Source organism: Platalea leucorodia (genome assembly GCF_965183815.1).
Source record: "Platalea leucorodia genome assembly, chromosome: 10".
NCBI lineage: Eukaryota > Metazoa > Chordata > Aves > Pelecaniformes > Threskiornithidae > Platalea > Platalea leucorodia.
In genome coordinates, this window is record NC_138832.1 from 13,537,453 (window position 1) to 13,546,714 (window position 9,262).

Below are 9,262 nucleotides of genomic sequence, written 5' to 3' on the forward strand. Positions count from 1 at the left end.
CAGAATTATATCAGAAAAATTGTTGCTACAATATAAAGTAGCATTCAAATTTTCCTTGTCACTTATCAGCTTCTGGCCCTGCTACCACTACACATTTGATCTATTTTGCATTGAGCTAATTAGACAACTAGCAACATGAACTATCTATTTATAGGCTTGAAGAAATACCTGACCCTGGGCTTATTGCCTAGAATAGAGCTGAAATGGTTGTACTAATCACACACCTGCCATTTTTGTCAGCTACATGCTTGCAAAATGAGGGGGATTTTTTAAATTATGATTTTTATTTATGATGCTCATGGCGTCAGGTCAGGTCATGCATGTTTGCTCAATACGATGTTTCAGAACCATGATGATTACAGCTTATATATCTCAAGGTCATGTAATATCTGAAGGATGATCATAACAGATACTTGTAACACATTGATCAAATATAGACTCTGATTACACTGACTATTAGTGTGATCAATTGTGTTTAGCTTTTCATGTTATGCCTGTCATGCTCCCAAAATTCTAGTGTTTACAGATTGATAAAAATGTTGCAAGTAGGACAAATATTTGTAGACACACACACACACACACACACACACACACACACACACACACACACACATTGGTAGACACAATCACTGAGCAACTTAGAGCAAGAACAAGATGAAACTGAAAAACCTCTTTCTATTTTGTTTATGTGGTAGTTGTCTGAGACTGAATCAGTATTCCCACTTAAATAACAGTGAAGTTGCAGGCTAGGCACTATACAGCATAGACCTTAACTTATTAATGGCAGAACATATTTTGTTCTGTCATTCTTTTCACCTAGAGTTAAGGTAATATTATATACAATTATCAGTCTTTCCCAGTAAATTGTTCTGCAAACAAGTCAGTTTGCACTATCATTTCTAAAGTTTGAGGCATAGGAGTAGGACAAGTTTGAGAAGACTCTCTGTTTTGAATTATTCTCTGCCGTGTTTCTGGGGAAAGGGTAGTTAAAGACAAACATGATCAAAATTATAGACGATAAGGTATATAGCCTTCAGGATAAATTATCTATTGATGTAAATTTTACGTTATTATACCATTGACTTTACTACACCTGCAATTTACAGCATAAGAAAATACTGTTTTTTTTAGAAAAGATAAGTAGTCCTTTACTCCATCTTTATAAAATGGATAGAAGAATGATAATTTAATTCACTGAGGTTAACATTGATGGTATGATTTTATAATGGCTTCAACTGACTGATTAAAACTGCTTAAATTAATAGATCTCTCCACCTGCATATTCCCTATCAAGAATAGGACTCCATAACATGAAAAGGAAAAAAACCCAACAACAACAACAACAAAAAACAAAACAAAAAACCAAACCAAACCAAAAAAAAAACAAAAAGAAAAAGGTTGCACATACATAGCATATTTTCACTTGCTTGGTATGAATACTGTGTAACAGGAATGTGTTTAGTGATGTTCGTCCAGCTAATAGACTAGTGCAATAGGTGCAATATTTTGTGCAATAACTTCTTTCTAAAAAACTAGATGTGTCCATGAAAGTGGAGACCAGATAAATTACTATAAAAATGTGAATGGCTGAACAAGAACAGGATTACACATAATAAGGTAAAACCATTTTAGTACAAATACTAAAGTGATATTACCACTAAGTGGGATTTTTTGGTCTTCAAGACATACAACAGTGCATATAGTCTGCATGTGACATTACCACAATTGTGTGTGCATATGGGGTATTAGCAGGTGTGAATGGCCAACAAGGTAGTTGTCTATTTGCATGTGTGATAATGGCAAACAGACACACAACTTAAGCTCACATCTGCTTATTCATTATGTAGCCATGGCAGTTTTAAGTTCTGAGCATCAGACCTACAAGGTCCAACTGTAACATGCCTAAAGTCATACTAAATTCTAAACTTGAAGAGTTAGTGTAAACACAACTATCACTAGATTGCCAAAATGCATACTAGATTTTTTTTTATTATTGAAGTCAGGCTGCAGCTTACTACTACCATACATAGTACTGATGAACAAATGGGGTATGATGTATATCTGCAAAGTTTAATAGCAATATCAAGAAAGTTCAAATATGCATTCTGCCTAGATGAAGAATTTAGTCTTGTTTGTTAGGTAAATTATCTTTTTTTGTTGTTGTTTCTCTTTGAGAGAACATGTTCTATTTTGGAACATTTCTCACGTAGTCAAAAGCAATTGCATCAGAACAATTATGTTTGGAGTAGCATTATCCAGTTTTGTGGAAAAACATGAACTGAACAGGAGCATAGCCTCTTGACAAACAACATTTTTGAGTGCTAATTAAGATCAAGTAGCAAAGAGTAACTAATCTGAAATCTAGTAATGCTTGCATCTGTTATGTAGTTAAAGACTAATAGATACAAATGAAGTTAAAATGCCAGAAGTGTTTTGGGGGAATTAGACACACAGCTTCCATGAACTTCAGGCAATGTGGGGAATTAGTAAGCACAGGATATTTGCTTGTAGCAGCAGACTGCATAAAGGAACTCAAGATAACTGGAATTATACTCATTCAGTTCTGAAAAAGTGAATAAAAATGCCATCTTGAATTCTTACTGCTTTTCAATTGCTTACTGCTTGCTAATTAATTTTGCTCTTGAACTGAACATCTTTTATTGCGTTTTCTGGTTTTTAGCTAACACAGCTCAGGGTCCTGCTCTACTCTTCTTCTGAGAGTTAAATTTAACTAAGTTACTGGCACCTGTTTTTTAAAAAATATTTATAGATCTTTAGTTCTGATACCAGAATACCAAGTGTTAGATTAAGAGCATTCTGATATGAGTGTAAATCCAATGATACAGTATAACTACTGCTGAGTTACCTTACATTTGTCTCAGTACCACTGAAATCCAACCAGAAACTGTACTCTATCCTCTCTTTGGATTGGATCCAGATTTTCACTGAGAATATTACTCAAAACTACAGTAGGATTTAAGTCAGGCCTTTTAGACAGGATTCTAGATATCCTGAATCAACAGCAAAATTTCAAGTGGGGAATCTGCAGACTCTTGTTATTTGAGAAGATCTAGCCCAGGCAGTTCAGGTCTACAAGCCTCTTTCCCAAATTAACCCTGCAGAGACATACAGAGCAGCACTTGTCTCCCAGTCCTGGTCCTGGTCCTCTCTCTAGCAGAGACTCAAGCTCTGGTAAGGTAAACACAAGATATGTTACTGAAGAATCAGACCCTTATGTCTGTTATTATGTATTGATTTTAAAAAATCCATTAATAAATTGCCTTCAAGGAAAAAAAAAATCATAATCCTCCTTAACAGTCATCAAGCTGTAAATGAAGCTTAATAGTAAAATTTGATTAAAAAAAGGACAAATGTTACACTTCGTTTTCTTCAGGAATTACTTACAGTCATTTTAAAGTCAGTACGCTTTAGCTAGCTACCTAAGGCCTCTAGTTATCTATATGAAAAGAGTAACTAAATTATAGGCGTTTCTTTATTCCACCATAAATTGACATGTTCTAACAGGACAGTTTGTTTGCTTTTATTGTTCAAAAGCCCCAAAGTCTTTACTGTCTGCTTCTCCACTTGTCTTAAATGTTTGATTAAGCACTGTGAGAATTGTCAGTATTGATAAACTTCTTTCCAGTACATTAAGCGCTCTAATCCTTTACATTCCTACTCTATCTCCATTGCCAAGTCAGTCAGCTTCCTTAGCACTTGATTTTAGGCCAATATTTGCATTAGAAATGGTCTATAAATAAAAATTACTGCAATAGCAGGAAAAATTGTTTTTCTGCATTTGAAGAATTCTGACAGAAACAGTACGCGAAAGGCTCTGCTTGTTCTTCTATAATCACAGGAATTAAATAGCTATCTAATGAGCTAATTAAAAGGGGTCATTAAACTTTTTTTCCAGTTTTCTAAAAATCTTAATTTTGATGACTGGAAATGCTATTTATCTTTCCTTCACGAGCTTGAAGTAAGCAGGAGTTTTTCGTTGTCTGTACTGTATTTTGCATTAGGTTGTGTGTCTACTGCAATAATTTAATAGAAGAAGGTTCAAATCAGGAAGTTCAGAACTCAGTATGAACTCTGTCGATTTTTGGCACTGTTAGGGTCAGCATTTTGGTTTTATTTTTTATTGCATTCCTTTCTTCATACTCCTCCAACATTGAAATTTATGCCTCAAATATAGAATGTGTCAAAATCTATTTTTCAATGCATAAGATATTTAATTTAGAATGCAATATTGCACAATTTGACTATGTTTCACTTTATTTCCTTTTTGTCTCTTTGAATTTCACTTGGGTGAATTCTGGGGATAGAAACACGTTTCAGGGCAGCATGGACATGCTGTAAATGATATACATTTGTATCAGGATTACACAAACATAACCAAGTTTGGAATTTGTTTCCATTCAGATAATCAGCTGAACAGCTGTGTTAGCTACACAACGCTTGTGTAGCACATTTGTGAATGCTTCTTCAAATTCGGACTCACCTAATTTCACCAGAATCAGGAATTCTTATTATCATTTGTCTCTGGCCATACCTATGAGCTATGTGAAACAGCACGGCTCTATTGTCCTTGCTGGTGCTTCACAAATTTCCCCCAGCTAAGGGTTTGCCTGCATATTTGTAGGACACTGGCAGAAACTTGAGTATCTCCTCTTCTGTACTTTGTGAATGTAAAAGTTCTGTAAACTCAAATAGGTAATTTGGATGCAAAAAGTATTTGGCATTTCAACACTAGTACTATCTTAGGAAATATATTCACAGAAGCTTAACATGTCTTTACCTTGTCACAACTGCTACAGAACCATGCCATTTCTAAATGAAATCACTGCCTGCTTATATTTGTTCTTATCAAAGGCTGACCAAGTTCAGTACATCATTTGCATGTTTCCCTCTTTAGAAGATGATTTGGGAATGCCGCATGCAACACAGAATGAATAACAGTGGTTAGCCAGGGCAAAAGTGTAAATACCAGGTCCTAACCCTGTAATCTTTACATAGACATTGTTTCCAGGGATAGCAGTAGGTATTTTGCTTGAGTAAAGGCAGGAGGATCAGGCTCCACAGTGCAATTTTATATGAAAATGAAGTGGATGAGATACTTCTATCAGGCTCATTTAAAATGAAATAGGAGGGCTGCCTTTTGTCTGCACTGCTAATAAGAAAAATATGCTAGAATAGAAGGTAATTGCAATAAGGTATGTCCCCATTTTTCTCAATTTTGCCCAGTTTTCTTTGATATGATTATGGATGTCATATATAAATGGTATTTCTTCAGGATGGATTTATTAATTTTGGAGATGTACATTCTTCTACTACATATATAAGAATTGACCATTTACACATAGGGGACGAGAAAGGGTAGGGAGACATAAAGAAAACAGACGGTGTAGCAAAGAACATTGTGTCTGCAGCATTCTTCATAAATAACATGAATCACACAGAATTGCCAGAGATTATTTTAATGGCTCGACCCTTATGCTGTTATGGTAATTACAGGGAGAGTTTTTAAGCCCCTCCACCAGGGAAATTATGCATTGAAATAGTAAAATTTTGTAATGAATTTCAATTGTTATTGAAAATTCTTTATCTGAACTTTGGGGATTAATAGTTCCAGTACTTTTTTCCTTCTGGAGAACCATAAACAGTGCCTAAAAAAGCAGCAGAAAACATGCAGTATATCTAAAATTGATGCAACTCTTATTGATTTCAGTGAAATGGTGCTGATTTACCCTGAATGAATTCCTGGCTCATCATTTCTATATGTGGGATACTTTAGGACGAAAGGATCCTGGATAGTCAGGGACTTACTTTATGACAGTTAAGTCCATTTAAGTCCACTGTTTACCTGCTGGCTTAGGGAATCAGTTAAGGTTACATATGTCCAGAGTTTCTCAGTCTGTCTTTTCTTTCCTTGTGAAAATTCTGTTCAGGAAGAATTTGTGGAGTTAGCCTCTTTGTCTCTGATTTCTGCACATCCAGCAGTTAGGTCAGAGGAGCAGCAGATACCTGAGTAAGCGCGTCTTATGCACACTGCATTTTGTGCCTGTGTGCCAATTTGTTGGAGGAATCATCGACGTATCTTTGGCAATCCTGGTGATCCATAATGACATTGTAAATTTTCTGGTTCAGTGAGGTACTGAGCAACAGGTCTTCAGAATTATTTTGACCTTCTTGTCTTCTGCAACAGGGCTGAAGAAGAAGAAATAGTGACCACTGCCTCTGTTTTTGCTGCAAAGTAGCCGCTCCATCAGAATGGAGTTTGCCCTCACTACATTGAACACCAAAGGCTAAACTCACTTAGACTTTTTTTTCATCAATTAGTAACCAACTGCAATGCATCCTATTCATTTCAATGTAAAAACTCAGTGCTATCAAAGGGGGATAGAATCTATTTCTGGATAACTGAATACACAGAAAGAAAAGGTCTGTTTGCAGAGCAAGTGGGCTAGCACGCAAGGTGCTCTCTCTGGATGATCTGACTGTAGGTGAAGATTTTCCATAGGTGAGAGACAATAAGGCATTGCCTACACGTAGAGTTGGTACCTTTTAGTTCTCTGTAAATTCATATTGTAGCTTAATGCTTGCTGCCTCTTATAGACAAGCTCCAAGATAATTGTCCATATTAAAAAAGCTGTTTTTTCTTTAACAGGAATCTTCTATATCTCTAAACCAGTATATTAGAGACAGATTAGAGGGAAACCCTCAAAAGCTGCTAAACAGATGTAAACAAAAACACCAGGGTATTTTATATACATGAAAATAATGATACAAGAGTTTTCCAAGTACGATAACATCACTCCTTGTATCACACTAAATTAATAACATCTCTCAAGCACCTGCCTAAACCAGAAGTCTTTCCAAGAGACTAAACATAACCTCTCTCATTAAATCAGCATTCAGAGGGCTAACTAGCAGATGCTGCTGACATGAACCCAAATGTAATCTCTTTAACCTTGTCCTGTGGGGAGCAGACAAGTCATGACCGAGTAATTCCAACTAAATTAAATTTTATGTGAAAGTGTATAATCTAAATTAAATTTGATTAAAATGATTCACTGATTTGTGTTTGCTTTTAAAGGTCCTAATGTAGCCAAGGTGATCAGTTTTTAGTAATCTGTGTAATCAGAACAATTTATTTTTACATGCTTGGATCAAGGTTTTTTTATCCAGTAGATTTTTCTGTATTAATCATATTTCTCTTGAATATCCATGGATAGATTAGGTGTTTTCTATTCAGATAGAGGCACACTGTAATTCCGTTTTCATTGTGTTAATGAAGAAAATGGTGAAATCTAACTGTGGTGACTATAAAGATGTGTGACGTAAAATATCAAAAACTAACTGCAAGGTGAGAATCATGAGGTCATCAGCTGATCAGAGGACAATATGAAATGCAAAAGATTCTAAGACAGGTGAATCAGAAAGGTCTAGGGGAAAGATTTTTTTTTCTGTTCTCCTGTCCCCCAAACCCTGTTCAGTGGAAGGCTTTGCTCAGCATAGACTCACCGCAGCAATAGGAGTGGAATTCTGCAGCTGCCTGTTTGTGTAGTGATAAATTTCCTGGGCTTAACCCCTTCACATCCTCTTCCCCTAATGCGAATTTATGCAAGTGGGATGAATCTTGGTCACTGACTTTATTACATTTTTAAATCTTAATTGAATACTGCTAGCACTGGTTAGTAACTGTATTCTTAACACTAATCACAGTCTGCAATCAGCAAACAACATATAGGTACTAATTAAGACTTATTAAATTAACATGACAATTTTATTTAATGTATAAAGTCAGGGGTTGCTGTGTGCTGAATGTAACTGTTTTAATTTCAATGGGAAGAAGATAATGGACTCTATACAATAATTTCTGTAATTTTTATAAGAAGCTGATGTTATCAGTTTTTCAGATACTTTTTCTCTCTGGTATCTGGTGGCTTTTTTTTTTTTTTTCTTGGACATCATATATTTCCATAGTTTGAAGACCCTGCTACAAATCCACTGTTCTACAGTGAACAGGACTTACTAGAAGGTTACAGGCCATCTTTAGAGATGTTAATAGATCTGAAACAATGCCTGGTTATGTTAGTATGAAAAGGCTCGAAGCTGCAGAAGGAAATTAAGATGTATTATTGGTGATGTTACCCAGGTGATACTGCTGTATAACCCTCATGTTAAATTTTGGGTTGCGCACATACTGAACTGCTAATTGCTCCAGGTAGCTATGGTAGAATGTTGGAATAAACCAAAGGGAACGAGGTGCCCACTGTTTACTGTTTTATTCCTTTAGGCTGCTCAGACTGTTTTCCCACCCTTAATTACCACAACTACAGCTCTTTGCTCATTCTTCCTTATCACCTCAACAGACCCTGTGTAGACCAGATATAGCTCACTAAGCCTGTTCCTTGCCTATGGAGCAAAACCCTTCAGCTTATGTTTAATTTCAAGTGCGGGAGTATCTTCCCAGATTTAAATGGGATTCTTCACAGGCTTAAAATTCAGCATGAGTATCTGCCCTTTTCTGGAGTGGAGCAGAGAAAAACTCCCCTCTTCCTCAAAGACTATGTCTGAAACCTACTCTGTAGTGCTCATCAACTTGTTTAACATGTTCTCTCTCTGGACAACATCTCTGGTGTTAAAACTCTTATGAAGAGAATAAAAGCATGAGTGAGTAAACTGCTCCCTTCTCTACATTCTCCACTGGAAACAAAGCAAAGCTATTCCACCTCAGCATCTGCACTAGTTCTGAGCCAAGAGTTTTCTTTGTCCTTCTAGTTTTTATTGAGTGGGAGAACAGAAAACAACATAAATTGTTTCCTTTCTGTAGAGGATCACTTGTCAGTTTCTTCTTAGAGTAATGAAAAAAAGCACACTATACTTCACTGATTTTTTTAAGCTTTGTGTTGTTTTTCTAACTACAAATTTACCTAAATGTTTTGTTGAACATCTGAAAAAAATCAGTTCTAATTTTTGGATTTATTTTTACTAGACACAGAGTTGGTGGAAACTATCCATATTCCAAAGATCCAACATTCAAAATAACCAAAATGTGAATAGAAGTAAATTGAAACTATTCCATTTATAGACTTCTGTACCTCCTACCTATATTTTTGTTGTGCATGGAGCATTCATATTGGCTTATTAAATAGCCAGGTTGCATTCTGCTTGTTTAACTTCTAATGCCTTCTTTTTTCATACCTTGAGACAGCTGTCCTCCTCTTCAGTTAAAGTAACAGGATTATGAATGTCAGTG